At 35.5% G+C, this 18,633-nt stretch overlaps 1 pseudogene; it reads left to right on the top strand.

Moving 5' to 3' along the window:
* The first annotated feature begins 17,240 nt into the window (after nt 1-17,240).
* Nucleotides 17,241-17,729, top strand: LOC120615140 (60S ribosomal protein L22-like; annotated as a pseudogene).
* Nucleotides 17,730-18,633: the final 904 nt, after the last annotated feature.

The raw sequence follows: 18,633 nt of genomic DNA, 5'->3' as shown, positions 1-18,633 counted from the left end.
ATCTCTGGTAATTCCATTACATAATAATTTCTGCTTATCATTTCTTCAATCTTTGCCTTTATGTTCTACTCTGCTATCTTCCTCAGCATTTATTTTCATTTTTTTTTAATCCCTTTTTTGTTTCTTAAATTTATCTTCCTGGCTCACTCCACCAGCCTTGGGCTAGTGAAATGTGAATGCTTCTCATGCTCTACCAAAAAGGTGCCCCTTCTATCTACTTAAAATTTAAATACAATTATACTAAATTGGGACATAATCTGCCATGCATTACACCCAGTTCCTTCTACGAATAAAGGGCCACACCCACCTAGTCCCTCAGAACATTGCCTAGATTGGGACACTTTCCACACCATACTTTCGTTCTTTCATTTTTTCATCTACTTTTCTCTCTAAAATTTAAAATTCAAATGACAGAGAATGGGATCTTCTTCATACTTGTATCATCAGTATTTATCATAGAGGCTAGTACATGGCAAAAAGGATCCACTTTCCACGACACATGAATCCAGTAGCAGATAGGGACGCCAGCTGTCTTCCACTAAGCCAGATATTAAAGGGATTTGATAAAACATAAAACCATACCACCCTTCTCACTGAATAACTGACATTATAATGTAATCATTTTAAATTGTTTATGTATGTCATTATGTAGTAGATTTATTGTTATCATAAGTAAACTTATAAATAACTACTTTGAAACATTTTCCAGTTTTATTTCTAGTATAGAAACATGAGTAAATGAAAACACACTTAAAGAAAAGCTCTTTGTGGTCCTCAGCAGTTCTTAAGACTATGACGGCATCCTGAGACCCTAAAATTTGAGAACTACTATTCTAAATCATCCAGATGAGTATCAACCTCTTAGTATCTCTCCAAGTCCTCCCAGTCTCTCTTTTCTCTAGAGATTAGTCACTTGTTCCAGCCAGCTCTGCAGTGACCAGTTCCGTGTAGGGTTTGATCAACCTCATCAGGTGAGACTTGGTATTATCTTACCTCTTACCTGCACAATGAAGCTGTCACCTCCTGCACAGGATTTTCCTGTTTAAACTAAGGCAGTCATTTGTTAAACTATCATTGGTGAAGAGTCATTTTTTTTTTCCAATTCATTGCTACTGACACTTTTTAAAATGCAATAAAAAAGGCTAGAAAAAAAAATGAACTGAAAAAAAAAGCATGCAAAAAGACAAGCCTGATTTTTTTACTATTAGATTCAACAGACATAAAATGCTATAAAAGTTTCTAAACACTTACTTTTAACTTCTGTACTTATCATAGTCTAATGATAATTTGCCATGTACCAAGGCATGGGACATGCTCAGCATCCATCAATGCATAACCGAGAAATGCAGGAAAAGTTGAACACCTCATAGGGTGACCTTCAATCAATAAGTAATGAGAGGTGAGAGATAAGGTCATGGTCCCATGGGATGGAGCAAAAGCCAACCATAGCCATGGCTGATTTTATAATGCATCCTCCTTCCTGCTTTGCTGACCCTGTACCTCTTACTGCTACTCCCTAGGATCTTGCTCCCCAATAAAGCACTCAGACTTGAGCTTTTACTTCAAGCTCTCTTCCTGGGGAGCCCAGGAAACGAAATTCAAAATTCAACATGCTCTTCGCACCTCACTGAAGCCAGAGGGAAATATGGGGTCACAGGACATTCAAAATTCTATTATTCTCACTATTATGCTGCATAGGGCTTGTGCTTCAATTGTTTTCCTTTTCTTCTACCTCTTGGTCAGCCTGCTACAACTGTTGAAAATTTAACTACCAAATCTATGGTAGATGACTCTATTCTCCTTCATATCCAGTTTTTTCATCTCTTTGTTTTCTTCATCTTAACATAAACCATTCAGGAATATAGTAACAGGACAGGTTCCAATCAAGATTTGGTAAATGCTGTATTCACTTCCTTCCATGAGCATATCAAAATTACATTAAATTACAGAACAACCACCCTTGAGAACCACCTAAAGACTAGCTGAGCAGAACTGTAATTACGGAAATAAAGAAGCCACATTCGAGACTGGTAGGAGGGGCAGAAACATGTAATGAACTGGGCCCACACTCATGTGTGGTAGATAAGAATCAGGAGAGAGATCTTGGTAGTGGAGGTCCACCCTGAGCAGTGAGGGCTCCCAGCCCCACACCGGGCTCCCAAGACCACAGTACCAATGCCAGGAAGAGAAGTCGCCATGACATCCAGCTGTGAAAACTGGCAGGGATTTCATTCGGGTGAGACAGAGGGCAGCTGTAAACCTAGGTGTTCTCTTAAAGGGTCCATGCACAAACTCACACACAAACTCTTGCCCTAAGCTCCAGCAAAGAGAGAGCAGCTTGAAAAGTAACTTCAGGGAAAGGGCTGGAGGAGCAGCTCTCGCCAGAAAAAGAGTTCTTTTATTGAGCTCTCCCTCCACATAGCCTACAGGTGCAGGTGGGTGCTAAATCTGAATCTCCAACAGCCTGGATAACAGTGGTTCCCCTGCCCTGGTGATACCCTGAAACCTCATTCCATCCAACTTGAGCACCAGCTCGAATCTTTCAGCAGCTGTTCCTAACAAATGGCCAGCCTCGACTCACACTGAAGATTTTGCTAAAATCTCTCAAAGGTCCACAAATCCCAAACAAGAAACAGTTGGCCCTGGACCTCTTGCTAAGAAGTCTCAATCCTGCCCCTAGTGGCAGCCGGCCTCAATTCAGAGCCTAGCCTCCCCCAGGCATTTCCAAGGCTGGCACAGGCAGCTACAAACTGCAAATCACTTTGTAGCTCCCACCAGGGGGCCCTGGGCAGGACATAGTGCAGCTGGCCTAAACCTGCACCAGAGCCCCAACCAAGAGACCCCAGAACCAATATACCCAGTAGCTGATTTCAGACCACACCAGAGTACTACCCAGTTAGCTCCACAAATGACACACCCAAAGGTTGGACTAAGCAGGCACCAGAGCCCCACTAACCTGAATCCCACTCCATAGGGTCGGTACCCACACAACTCATCAACTATAGTCAAGGGGAGCCAGTTAGCCTAAGGGTCAATCACACCCACTGGCATGCCAACAACGGTCAAAGCTCAGCTACACCAGGAATGCACATACAACCCAAACAAGAAATACTCCTGGAGCACCCAGATCAGATGACTTGAGAAAGTACATCATCAGACCCCACTGGACAAGTACTACATAAGGCCAGCATGCCAAGACTGTGAAATGGTGATCTACGTAATACACAGAAACAAATACAGGAAGGCAGCAAAAATAAGGAGACAAAGAAAATATCCAAAATGAAAGAACAGGACAAAACTCCAGAAAAAGAACTAAATGAAATGAAGGCAAACAATCTACCAGATACAGAATTCAAAACAGTAGTTATAAAAAATGAACTTAGGGGAAGAATAGATGAACTCGGGGGAAGAATAGATGAACTCAGTAAGAAATTACACAAAGAAACAGAAATCATAAAAAGAAACCAATCAGAGATGAAGAATACAATGACTGAAATGAAGACTACATTAGATGGAATCAATAATAGATTAGATGAAGCAGAGAACTGAATCAGCAATTTGGAAGATGAAGTAGCAGAAAACAACCAATCAGATGAACAACAAGAGAATCCAAAAAAATTAGGATAGTTTAAGGAGCCTCTGGAACAACATCAAGCATAACAACATTTGCATCATAGAGGTACCAGAAGGATAAGAGAAAGAGCAAGAAATTGAAAACCTATATGAAGAAATAATGATGAAAAACTTCTCTAACCTGGTGAAGGAAATAGATATACAAGCCTATGAAGCACAGAGATTCCCAAACAATACGAACCCAAATAGATCTACACCAACACATCATAATTAAAATGCAAAAGTTAAACATAAAGAGAGAATATTAAAAGCAGCAAGAGAATAGCAATTACCTATAAGGGAACTCTCATAAGACTGTCAATTAATTTCCAAACAGAAACTGCAATCCAGAAGGAACTGGCATAAAATAGTCAAGTGATGAAAAGCAAGAATCTACAACCAAGATTACTCTACCCAGCAAAGCTATCATTAAGAATCAAAGGACAGATAAAGAGCTTCCCAGATGAGAAAAAGCTAAAGGAGTTCATCACCACTAAATCAACATTATGAGACATGTTAGAGGGACTTCTTTAAGAAGAAGAAGAAAAAAATTTAAAAATATGAATAATAAAATGACAATAACTACATATCATCAATAATCATTTTATTTTTATTTTAAATTTTTAATTAAGTTTATTGTATTAACATTGGTTAATACAATTATATAATTTTCAGGTGTACATTATCATTTGACATCTGTATATTCTATTGTGTGTTTACCACCCAAAGTCCAGTTTCCTTCAGCTATCATATATTTGATCTCCTTTACCCACTTCATCCTCCCCCTAAACTCTATATTTGACCCCCTTTATCTCATCTACCTCCCCCTTCCACTCCCACTCTGCTAGTAATCACTAGTCTATAGTCCTCTGGATAACTGTTCCCAAAAATTGATGAGAGGAGTCTCCCAAAAGCATTTTATGAGGCCACCATAATCCTGATTCCAAAACCATAAAAAGACACTACAAAAAAAAAAATGATTATATATATATGCCAATATCACTGATGAACATACATGCAAAAACTCTCAACAAAAAGCTGCAAACCACATTCAGAAATACCTTAAAAAGATCATACACCATGATCAAGTGGGGTTTACTCCCAGAATGAAAGGTTAGTTCAATATCCACAAATCAATTAACTTGATACACCACATAAACAAAATGAAGGATGAAAATCATACGACCATATCAATAGATGCAGAAAAGGCACCTGAAAAAATCCAACATCCATTTATAATAAAAACTTTCATAAAGCGGACATAGAAGGAACATACCTGACATAATAAAGGCCAACCATGTATGACAAACTATTAGCTAATGTCATACTGAACAAGGAAGAGCTAAAAGTACTTTCCTTACAATCCAGAACAAGACAAGGATGTCTACTTTCACCATTTTTATTCAACATAGTATTGGAAGTCCTAGCCATAGCAATCAGACAGGAAAGAGAAATAAAAGGTATCCAAATTGGAAATGAAGAAGTAAAACTGTCATTACTTGCAGATGGCATGATATTATATAGAGAGAACCCTAAAGATCCCACCAAAAACTGTTAGAACTGTAAAAGAATTCAGGAAAGTAGCAGGATAGAAAAATTTATACTAGGAAAGAGAAATTAAGAAAGCAATTCCATTTACAATTGCATTCAAAAAAAAAAAAAAAACCTAGGAATAAATTTAACCAAGGAGGTAAAAGACCTGTACTCAGAAAATTATAAGACAGTGAAGAAACTGAAGAAGGTACCATGTTTATGGTTAGAAAGAATTAACCATTAAAATGTCCATACTACTCAAAGCAATCTATAGATTTAATGCAATTCCTATCAAAATATCAATGGCATTTCTCACAGAACTAGAATAAATAATCCTAAAATTTATATAGAACCACAAAAGACCCCGAATAGCCATGGCAATCTTGAGAAAGAACAAAGTTGAAAGTATCACACTACCTGATATCAAACTATATTACAAGGCTATAGCAATCAAGACAGCATGGTACTGCCATACAAATAGACACAGATCAATGGAACAGAATAAAGAGCCTAGAAATAAGCTCACACCTATATGGTCAACTAACCTATGACATAGTAGGCAAAAATATGCAGTGAGGTAAAGACGGTCTATTCATTAATGGTACTGGGAAAACTGGACAGATACATGCAAAAAATATGAAACTAGACCACCTTTTTATACCATAAGCAAAAATAAACTCAAAATGTATTAAAGACTTAAACGTAAGACACAAAACCACAAAATTCCTAGAAGAAAACAGACAGCAAATTCAATGACATTGCCCTTAGTAATATTTTTTCTAATATGTCACCTTGGGTAAGGACAACAAAAGAAAAAATAAACAAATGGACTATATCAAACTAAAAAGTTTTTGCACAGCAAAGGAAACCATCAATAAAACAAAAAGACAGCCTACTGAATGGGAGAAGATATTTGCCAGTGATACATCTAATAAGAGGTGTTTTTCGGATTAATATCCGAAAATGTAAAGAACTCGTGCAACTTAACACTGAAAAATTAAACAATTTGATTAAAAGATGGGCAGATCACCTGAGTAGACATTTCTCTACAGATGGCCAATAGACATATGAAAAGGTGCTCAATGTCACTAATCATCAGAGAAATGCAGATTAAAACCACACTTTACACCGTCAGAATGGCCATCATCAATAAATCAACAAATAACTGAAGATAAGGATATGGAGGAAAGGAAACCCTCGTGCACTGTTGGTGGGATTGCATATTGGTGCAGCCACTATTGAAAACAGTATGGAGGTTCCTCAAAAAATTAAAAATAGAACTACCTAATGACCCAGCAATGGCACTTCTGTGTATTTATCCAAAGAAACCCAAAATACTAATTCAAAAAAGATATATGTATCTCTATGTTCATTGCACAGCTTTTTACGGTAGCCAAGATACAGTAGCAACCTAAGTGTTCACTGATAGACAATTAGCTAAAGAAGTTGTGGTACATATATACAATGGAATATTAGTCACCAAAAAAAGAATGAAACCTTACCATTTGGAATGATATGAGTAGACCTAAAGGGTATGACACTAAGTGAAATAAGTCAGACAGAGAAAGACAAATACAATATAATTGCACTGATATTTTGAGTCTAAAAAAAATAGGGATTCTGGGAAACATGGTGGAATGAGAGATGTCCTCAGACCCCTCCTCTTGAAACAACTATAAGCTAAACATCTACAACTCAACAGAAAACATCCAAACTGCACATCAGCACATCTGAGCATGGGATTTGTGCATAAGAGCTACCACATGTCAGAATCCCCGGGTGTCGAGCGTTGGACTGGGAGAAATAAAGAAACTTCCTTTCACAGGCTCCAGAGCTCCCTGCAGGAGGAAGGGGAGGGGTGAAAGTGCAGCGACTTCCTTGAACAATCGTGCCTGGAAGTGCCAAGAACTCTATGCAGCCGGCAGCAGGGCCCAGTAGTCATCGGGGCAGAAAGCAAAGAAGTGGGATGGGCTGACAGAGAAACAACAGTGGATTTTTACTGGCCCTGGTTGCAAACCCTCCAACCCTCCAACACTGATTACCACGGAGCCCCAGAAGAATCTGAGCAAATGCTGCTGAGACTGAAACTATCTCTTGAGCCTCTAGAGCTCCCTGCAGGAGGAGGGGAAGAGGAGAAGGTAAGGCAACTTCCCTGAACAACTCTGCCTGAAGTGTGAGGACTTCTATTTAGCTGGCAGCAGGACTCAGTCATCGGTGCAGAAAACAGAGAAGCGATACGAGACCACAGAGAAACAGATTTTTGCCGGCTGTGGTTGCAAAACCGAGGCTGAGCCGCAGCCCCCAAATCCCAACCCAGAGGGGCCATCTCCACCCTCCGAGACCAATCACAATGGAGCCTCAGGGGAATCAGCAAAAGCAGCCGAAACTGTTTGCTAACACTGACAGGGACTGGAAGTGAGAATAGCAAGTGTGATTAAATTTCTACAAGAAAACAAAACTAAACTAAACTAAACTAAACTAAACTAAACATTTTTAAGGCTTTATATAAAGCAGGGATCCAAGAGGCTTAGACGTCACCTACTGGAAACCAAAAGAAAAGTGACTTCTTTGTAGCAGGCTAAAGAAAGACCTTTATATAATAAACCTTCTTTCTGGAAAAACGGCAGAAAACACTTCCATTAATGCCCAGGTAGAGAAATAGTCCATTAAACACCATGAACAACCAAGGTGACAAGGCATCTCAGAAAGAGAAAAAGCTCCAGAAAATAAGCTTACAGACATAGAAATATGCAGCTTAAATGACAGAGACTTCACGATGGTACTTCTAAAAAAACTCAATGAGATCCAAAACGACTCAAATCAACAATTTCAGCATCTGAAAAAACAATTAGATGAACAGAGTAAGGAGACTGAAACCCTCAAAAGGAACCAAATAGAACTTCTGGAGATGAAGAACACACTGCAAGAGTTGAAAAATGAAATAGCAAGCTTGGGAATTAGAGTCGACCAAATGGAGGAAAGGATCAGTGATATCGAAGACAGAAATCTAGAAATAAATCAGAAGGAAGAAGAGAGAAACCGAAGAATGAAAAATAATGAAAGAGTAATACAAGAATTAGATGATAGTATCAGGAGAGGAAACATAAAAATAAAGGGCATTATCGAAGGCGAGGAAAAGGAGCAGGGACTAGGAAGCATTTTCAGACAAATAATGGACAAGAATTTCCCAAATCTAAAGAATGAGCTAGAGCTGGGAATTCAAGAAGTCAACAGAACACCCAATTATCTACCCAAAAAGGCCTTCGCCAAGATACATTGTCTTAAAGTTATCAAAAATCAATGACAAACATAGAATTCACAGGGCAGCCAGGGAGAAGAAAATGGTAACTTATAAAGGCAAACCCATTAGATTATCCTTGGACTTCTCAGCTCAGATCTTACAAGCCGGAAAGGAATGGAATCAAATATTTAAACTATAAGTGAAAGGAACTACCAGCCTAGAATAATGTATCCAGCTAAGCTCTTCTTTAGATATGAAGGAGAAATTAAGACCTTTATAGACATACAAAAATTGAGGGAATTCTTCACTACGATGCTTGTACTACAGGAAATACTGAAAGAGGTCAACTCACCTAAAACAAAATAACAGCAACAAAAAAATACATAATTAGGAGTAAAGTGACTATCAGACAAACAGAAGCAAAGAAGTGCAACCCTTACTAAGAACAGGGCATTATAAGCTTAAATAATAAGAGAATTGCTATAGCAAGATAGTAATGAACGTTCAGCATACATAGGGACAAATTGAGATAACAATGACTAAAAAGGGGAGGATTTGAAGATCCATATTCGCAAAAGGGAATGGAGATAGGGCACACGCAGAAGAAAATGGATGACTGTGTGTGTATGTATGTGTGTGTATATATATAACTATCCTTTCCACATTCGTAATGGTAACCAAACACCAAAGATTCAGAACTGAAGTATATAACATAAAATAAGAAGAATCAGAGGCAAAACCCACAAAAGCCAACCAAAATAAAGAAAACAGAAACACAAGGACAAGGAGACAATGGAAACGCTAAGCTACCAGAAAGCAAAAGATAAAATGGCTATAAGAAAACCTCATATTTCAATAATCACCCTAAATGTAAATGAACTGAACTCACCAATAAAAAGGCACAGAGCTGCAGAATGGATCAAAAAACAAAACCCAACCACATGCTGCCTCCAGGAGACACATCCAGCTCCAAAGACAAATATAGACTCAAAGTGAAAGGGTGGAAAATTATATTTCAAGCAAATGGCATTCAGAGAAAAGCGGGAGTAGATAAAATAGACTTCAAAATAAAAAAGGTAAAGAAAGATACTGAGGGACACTTCATAATGATAAAGGAAATTATGCACCAAGAAGACATAACACTTATTAATATCTATGCTCCCAATCAAGGAACCCTGAAATATGTAAAGCAATTACTAACAGAACAAAAGGGAGAAACAGAGCAAAACACTATCATAGTAGGGGACCTAAATACCCCACTGTCAGATATGGACAGATCATCCAACCAGAAAATCAATAAGGAAATAACATCCTTAAGTGACACATTAGACCAGCTGGACATAATTGACATATACAGAGCCTTCTATCTCAAAACAGCTGCTTACACATTCTTCTCTAGCGCACATGGAACATTCTCAAGAATCGACCACATACTGGGACACAGAAATAGCCTCAACAAATTTAAAATCACACCAACCATATTCTCTGATCATAATGCTTTGAAACTAGAGATCAACTGCAAAAAGAAATCAGGAAGAACCACAAATACATGGAGATTAAACAACATGCTACTGAAGAAAAACTTGGTCACAGAAGAAATAAAAACAGAGATCAAGATATACATAGAAACAAATGATAATGATAGTACAACATATCAAAACTTTTGGGACATTGCAAAAGCAGTAATAAGAGGAAAGTTAATATCATTACAGATCTATCTCCAAAAACAAGAATGAGTCCAAATAAACAACCTAATGCTTCATCTTAAAAAACTAGAAAAGGAAGAACAAATGAGGCCTAAAGTCAGCAGAAAGAAAGAAATAATCGAAATTAGAGCAGAAATAAATCAAATTGAAAACAAAAAATAGAAAAAATAAATATAACAAAGACCTGGTTCTTTGAGAAGTTTAATAAAATTGACAAACTGGCTAAACTCACGAAAGAAAAAAGAGAAAGGACACAAATAAACAAAATCAGAGATGAGACATCTGACATCTCAGAAATACAAAGGATCATACAAGAATACTATGAAAAAGTATATAACACAAAATTTAATAACCTAGAAGAAATGGACCACTACTTGGAAAAATATAATCTTCCTAGACTGAATCAAGAAGATCTGGAAAATCTAAATAGACCAATCAGCAGTATGAATATTGAAACAATCACCAAAACCTACCAAAAAGTAGAAGTCCAGGACCAGATAGCTTCACCAGTGAATTCTACCAAACATTCAAAGATTTAATACCTATTCTCCACAAACTCTTCCAAAAAAATCAAAGAGGAGGCAATACTTCCCAACTCATTTATGAGGCCAATAATACTCTGATACCAAAACCTGGTAAAGATAACACAAAAAAAAAAAAGAAAGAAAGAAAACTACAGACCAATATCTCTCATGAACACAGATGCAAAAATCCTAAATAAGATACCAGCGAACTGAATACAGCAACATATTAGAAAGATTATACACCACAATCGAGTGGGCTTCATCCTAGGAGCACAGGGATGGTTCATCATACACAAATTGATTAATGTGATACATCATATAAACAAATTAAAAATTAAGAATCATATGAGCATATGAATAGATGCAGAAAAAGCCTTCGACAAGATACAGCATCCATTTATGATCAGAACACTTAACAAAATCAGTATAGAAAGAAAGTACGTTAACACAATAAAGGCCATCTATAACAAACCCTCAGCTAACATTACACTTACTGGTGGAAAACTAAAAACCTTCTCTCTAAGATCAGGAACAAGACCAGGCTGTCCACTATCGCCACTCTTATTCAATATAACATTGGAGGTTCTAGCAAGTGCAATCAGGCAAGAGAAAGACATAAAAGGCATCCAAATAGAAAACGAAGAAGTCAAACTGTCACTATTTGCAGATGACATGATTCTCTGTATAGAAAACCCTAAAGACTCTTTAAGAACACTACTAGAAACAATAAGCAAATACAGTAAAGTCTCTGGATACAAAATCAACATTCAAAAATCCATAGTGTTCCTATACTCTGATAATCAAGTGTCAGAAAAAGAAGTGGGAAAAAATAATTCCTTTTGCAATTGCAACAAAAAGAATAAAATACCTAGGAAAAAATCTAACAAAACTTGCGAAGGACCTATATAATGAAAACTACAAGATCCTATTAAAAGAAATAGAAGAATACACAAAGAAATGGAAAGATATTCCATGTTCTTGGATTGGAAGAATCAACATAGTTCAAATGACCATATTACCTAAAGCATTATACAGATTTAATGCAATCCCCATCAAAATCTCATCTGCATTTTTTAAAGAAATAGAACAAAAAATCATCAGATTTGTATGGAAGCGCAAAAGACCCCGAATTGACAAAGCCATCCTGAGAAAAAAGAATGAGGCTGGAGGCATCACTCTGCCTGACCTCGAATTATCCTACAAAGCAACAGTAATCAAAACGGCACGATATTGGCAGCAAAACAAACACATGGACCAGTGGAACTGAATCGAGAGCCCGGAAGTAAACCCATATTTATATGGGCAAATAATTTTTGACAAAAAAATCCAAAAACATACAGTGGAGAAAGGAAAGCCTCTTCAATAAATGGTGCTGAGAAAATTGGAAGCTCACCTGCAAAAGAATAAAACTAGACTATTGTCTATCACCACACACCAAAATGAACTCAAAATGGATTAAGGACTAGAATATATGACCAGAATCAATAAAATGCATGTAAGAAAACATAAGAACTAAAGTCAAGGACCTGGGACTTAAAGAGGATTTTATTATTTTGATCTCAAAGGCAAAGGAAGTAAAAGCTAAAATAAATGAATGGGACTCCATCAAACTAAAAATCTTCTGCTCAGCAAAATAAATCGTCATCAAGGTAAAGAGACGACCATCTGAATGGGAAAATATATTTGCAAGCAATGCCTCTAATAAGGGCCTAATATCCAAAATATCCAAAGAACTCATATGACTCAATATCAACAAAAAAACAAACAATTCAGTCAAATAAAAAAATGGGCGGAGGACATGAATTGACACTTCTCCCTAGAGGACATTCAAATGGCCAAGAAATATATGAAAAGATGTTCAACATCGCTAGCTATTAGAGAAATGCAAATCAAAACCACAAATGCAAATCAAAACCACCTGTTAGAATGGCTACAATCAACAGGACAAGTAATAACAAATGTTGGAGAGGATGCAGAGAAAAAGGAACCCTCATACACTGCTGGTGGGAATGCAAGCTGGTACAGCCACTATGGAAAACAGTATGGAGTTTCATCAAAAATGAAGAATTGATCTACCATATGATCCAGCAATCTCTCTACTGGGTATTTACCCCCAAAGACTTGAAAACCCATATCTCAAAAGATATTTGCACACCAATGCTCATAGCAGCATTATTCACAGTGGCCAGGACATGAAAGCAACCAAAGTATCCTATGATAGATGACTGGATAAAGAAGCTGTGGTGCATATATACAATGGAATATTACTCAGTCATAAGAAGAGATGAAATACTGTCATTTGTGACAACATGGATGGACCTCAAAATAATCATGCTAAGCGAAATAAGCCAGACAGAAAAGTTGAAAATCACATGATATCACTTGTATGTGGGATATTAACCTAAAAGCAAGAAATGAACAGGACAAATAAACAGAGACTCAGGAACATGGACAATGGACTAGTGGTTACCGGAGGATAGGGGGTTGGGGAGGAGGGGAGAGGTATATGGGAGAAAGGGAGTCAAATATAGGGGAATAGGGGGAGGGTGAAGTAAGTAAAGGGGATCAAACATATGGTAGCTGAAGGACACTGGACTTTGGGTGGTAAACACACAATAGAATATACAGATGTCAAATGATAATGTACACCTGAAAATTATATAATTGTATTAACCAATGTTAACCCAATAAACTTAAAAAAATAAAAATAAAATAAATAAATAAATAAAAATAAAAAACAAAATAAATGAACAAACAAAAGAAATTCATAGATACAGAGGAAAAAAAATGATGGCTGTAAGATAGGAGGGAAGCTGGGGGCTTAGTGAAAAATGTGAAGAGATTAGGAAGTACAAATTGGCATTTATAAAATAGTCCTAAGGATGTAAAGTACAACATAGGGAACATAGTCAATAATATTGTAATAACTATGTACAGTGCCAGGTGGGTACCAGACTTATCAAGAGGAATCATTTCCTAAGTTATATAAATGTCTAATAGCTATGCTGTATACCTGAAACTAACATAATATTGAATATAAATTACAATTGAAGATTTTAAAAAATGAATAAAAAATAATGATCTGCAGTTTTTGCAAATAATTGTAAACATACCTATGTATAATTTTCTATTATGTTATTTCAAGTACTATAACATAAGCTTTTCATGAAAAAAAAACATTCAGTCTCATTTGGTCGTTAGAATTGATCCTTAAAATTGGCTGGTGTAGTGAGTAGCACATTTATCATAATTTTTCTAGATGTGGAAACTGAGAAACAAAAAGATTTAGTGATTTCTATATGAACATTCAATAATTTAATGAGAGAGTGACAAAGCTCCACTCTGTTTTGTTTTCATAATTCTGACAAAAGTGGACACATTTTCTGGCCAAGATGGCCAACTAGCATAGTGCTATGATTCCCACAGCTAATATTTTAACAGATAAACTACAGTAAAATGAAATTTGCATGTGAAAAAAACAGTACTGGCAGAGAAAGCTCATGAATTCTCTCTTAGAGAATGCATTACTTTGAACACAGTAGGTACCCCCATAAACGTATGATAAATCCAAGAACAAATAAATGGCTAATTGATCTATACATATTTTTACAATCTAGAAGCATTTAAAATTATTCTGCTAGAATAAAACCACACACCTATTTAATCATACGGATGCCTAGTATACCCTAGATCAAAGGAAATAGTTTTAGTTTAAAACACACACACACCCTCAATCAACAATTGACATGACAGGTAGATTGGACTCATTTCAGAGAATAACAATATAAACATACAAAGTAAATTCCATACTAAATCTTCATCAGTACATGTGCATTTATTATAAATAAATATATCAAGAAGTCTGAAGAAGGCTTGATAAATGCTATCTATAAAAATTATCTAAGACTGGCCTTTTAAATTCTTCTGTCCAATTCTGAGTATATAGTTGACAACAGAATATGTACACACCCAAATTGAGAGCATAACCGATCATCTAGTCAGTAGATGAAAGTGTCAATCTCTAGTATAAGTACAGTTTCATGGGCAATTGTTAACACATGCCAGCTCTATGAACACATTTTTTAGACAGTGACTTGAAGGACCCTAAAACGATAAAGGCAAAGAACATCATGCCACTTGAACCAGAATGTGATAATTTCAACTTGAAATTTCTTGAAAGGAAAAGTAGATATTACATACCAAATACGTTTCTTTAAGTACTAAGAAATTAAAAGCTTGCTAGGAAAACAGTAGGTGGAGTTTCTCAGAACTATAGCAAACCATCCAAACCTGCTCTATCCAATACAAAGTTACCAACCACATGTGGTATTGATATATGGTTAACGTGACTGAGGAACTAAATGTTTAATTTTATTTAATTTAAACTAATTTAAAGTTACATGTAATTCTAAATACATTTTTAAATTATACTTAATGATTAATTGTGGTTAATTTAATTTAAATGTAAAAATCCATCCTCAATACAATTAGGAAACTTTTAAATATATTTGGAACAATTTAGGTGTGTGTGAATCTATTTCCTCAACTGTAAACTCTATGAAATCTAAATCCATAAATAGCAAGTGGTTTACTGGTGAGAATCTAGTGTCCAAATTAAGCTGTGCTGATACAGTCAGTTGTTAGCTACTTGCAGAAAAATTCGAAGACAAATACCTGTTTTCTTAAGCACAGTACACTCTGCTAAGTATTTTCTAAAGACAGAAATAATTAAAATCATGAAATATCAAATGCATAAAAGTTTTCTCCTAAAAAAATAAGAAAACTACAGAAAAACAAGAAAATGTCTTGAAAGAAAATAGCTATATATTTTGTGGTCTTGGATTAGATATTAGAATTAATATCAAACTATCAAAACACCACCAATATTCTTACTATTAAGTCTCACAATTATATTGGACATGTGTTCAAAATGCAGCAAGCCAAGTCATAGTGATATAGCAGTCAACCACACCATTACCCAAAATCTTAAAACACATTACCAGGACGTAAGATGGAGATGTTAGTTTGGAATGGATGAAGAAATACCCACTTGGTATTATAGATCAGAGGTATATGCATTCAAAGTAAAACAAAACAGAATCAAAGGTAGAAAAGTTGAATAAATTTTTGTTTCAGTTTTTAAAGTACAAAAATCTTGAAAAGATTGTACTTTTTTCTTCAAGATACCACTTTAAACATTCCTCAAAACTATTTGGAGGATAATACACAAGATTCTGGACTTGATTGTAAACTACACAGCAATAGATAGAAACTACTACAAAGTCTGCAAGAAAAATTAGGATAAAAACTTAAAAGTGTTATCCAGAAACATAATCTAGCTTCATAATCTAACAAGAAATAAAGATGATTTGGAATGTTCTTTGAATGCAGGAAGTAGGGCATTATGCTATTTAAATTCCCACATGTCAAACATCATTACAAAAGTTTAGAAGCAAAACCTTTGTACAAAAGAGCAGCATATCAAAACCTGTAATAATGGATTCAATTCTGTCTGCTGTTCACATGTCAAGACAAATGTTAAGAGACCAAAAAGAGAAGTTGAACCAACATAGCCAAAACTAAAGGGAAACAGATCCGACATCTTCCAGAAAAAAAAGAGGAGAGATGCTTAGAATGTTTCAAAGTCTATTTTTAAAATACTAATAAACAAGAGACAGCAAATACCATTTTGTTTAAAATGGCCAATTAGATCATTCATTCCATACATGTTTCCTGAGAACCCACTTCATGTTAGGCACTGTAATAGGTAGGCTCCAGTACAGTGATAAGAAAGGCAAAGGAACTGCCTTCAAAAGGTCACAGTACAGAAAGAACAATATAATGATTATAATTGAATGTAATAAATATTTTAATATAAAGCATAGCCATCCAATCTGGAAACATATTATTTTATGTATATTTGAATATATTATCAATAAATATGTATATTGCCTGTGTCTCCAGAATTTAAGGCCACCCTTATCTATATATCAGATGCTATGGGACCACTAGAAAGGAAGGATGTACCCAGCTTTTGAGGAGGAAAAGAGAAGAAATGTCAGGGAATATTTTACAAAGGAAGTAACACTCGAACTTAGAAGGATGATGGAGGAATCTGGGGAGCATAGAAAATGGAGGGAATATTTCTTAGTTGAAAGGATGATAGGAAAAAGGGATAAAAGAATGCACCAAGCATCTGGAAACTCCCTAGAAGTTACTTTGTATGGCCTGAGCCCAGAGTGTTTACACTGAAACTTCCTGCTCGGTGCCTTTAGTAGAATAGCAATTTCTTTTTCTGTAAATTCTTATTTCAATTAAACTTAAAAGTGCAGAAATAAATTAAAACATTAATTACCTATAATTCTACCACCTAAAAATAAACATTTTTGGTTAGTTTTCTATGAATATAACTTTTTATGGATAGAAATATATATGTAGATATATATCATAGTGACATATTCTACTTTTCATATTTCACTTAACAAAGACATCTTCCTTTGTATTCAAAATTATTCAGTTTCATTTTTCCAGCTTTACTGATATATAATTGACAAATAAAACTTATACATATCTAAGGTATACAGATGATGTTCTAATATATGCATACATAATATAATGATTACCATGATCAAGCTAATTAACATAACCATCACCTCACATAGTTACTGCTTTTGTGTGTATGAGGTGAGAACACTTAAAATCTACTTGACTGCCTCTGCTGCCACCACAGAGCCTGTGAAAAAGCTTATGGCAAAACGGGCAAAAAAAAAAGAAGCAGGTTCTCAAGTCTACCCTTGACTGCACTCATCCTGTAGAAGATGGAATTATGGATGCTGCCAATTTTGAGCAGTTTCTTTAGGAGAGAATCAAAGTGAATGGAAAAGCTGGGAATCTCGGTGGAAGGGTTGTAACCATTGAAAGGAGCACAAGCAAGATCACTGTGGCTTCTGAGGTGCCTTTTTCCAAAAGGTATTTGAAATATATCTCACCAAAAAATATTTGAAAAATAATCTACGTGATTTGTTACATATAGTTGCTAACAGCAAAGAGAGTTACAAATTATGTTACTTTCAGATTAACCAAGACAAAGAAGAGAAGGAAGATGAGGATTAAAGCTCATTTATCTGGAATATTTTATATGAGTTCTTAAATAAAACTTGGGAACCAAAAAAAAAATCTACTTGAAATACTTCCAAGTACACAATGCAGTATTATTAACTACAGTCAACTTGCTGTACTTTAGATTCCCCAGGATTTACTCGTCCTGTATAATCGAAACTTTGTGCCTTTTGGTCAACATCTCCTCCTTTCTCTCATCCCCTTCATAGACATAATTTTAAATGGCTGTGTAGTAATAAGATAGCTACAAACATTTCACTATTACTGTTCATTTAGACATTCCTCAATGCTTCTTTATTATAAATAATGCTAAAATGAATATCTTTATACATCACACCTTGTCAGAATTAGAGATTATTTCCTCCTTGGAGACTAAGTGAAATTACCAGGCAAGGGACATTTTTAAGTTTTAATACATATTATTGTCACAGTGCTTCTCGGAAGAGTTATACCAATTTATACTGCAAATTCGATATACATATGTGCCTATCTTCCTATACCCTCATATGCATAATGATTTTTTTGTTACGCAAACAATATTGCACTCAAATTATTTTTCGTTAGCTTTATGATTAAACCTTCCCATGCATTTATCAGCCTTCTTTTCACTTTTCTGAATGTTCGTTGATATAAATCACCCATTTACATACAGGGGTATTGATTTATTTTATGTATTTTAGGCTATCGCACCTTGTTATCTTTAGAGCAAACAAGATTGACATTTGCTCTTGAATTTTGATTATGATGGTTCAGAGGAGAAATGGAAGTTTTAACTTTTATATAATCAGATATATTATCATTTCTTCTGTAATTTCATATCTTGACTAATATTTGATTATGTTTTCTTCCTTTTTATGGTGTTATTTTTACTTTTAACTCTCCCAGGTTTTCTTCTGAT

This window comes from Pteropus medius, unplaced genomic scaffold (assembly GCF_902729225.1).
Source record: "Pteropus medius unplaced genomic scaffold, Ma_sr-lr_union100, whole genome shotgun sequence".
In the NCBI taxonomy this organism is placed as follows: Eukaryota; Metazoa; Chordata; class Mammalia; order Chiroptera; family Pteropodidae; genus Pteropus; species Pteropus medius.
The sequence above is the reverse complement of the archived record's forward strand: the minus strand, read 5'-3'. Positions and strand labels throughout refer to the sequence as shown.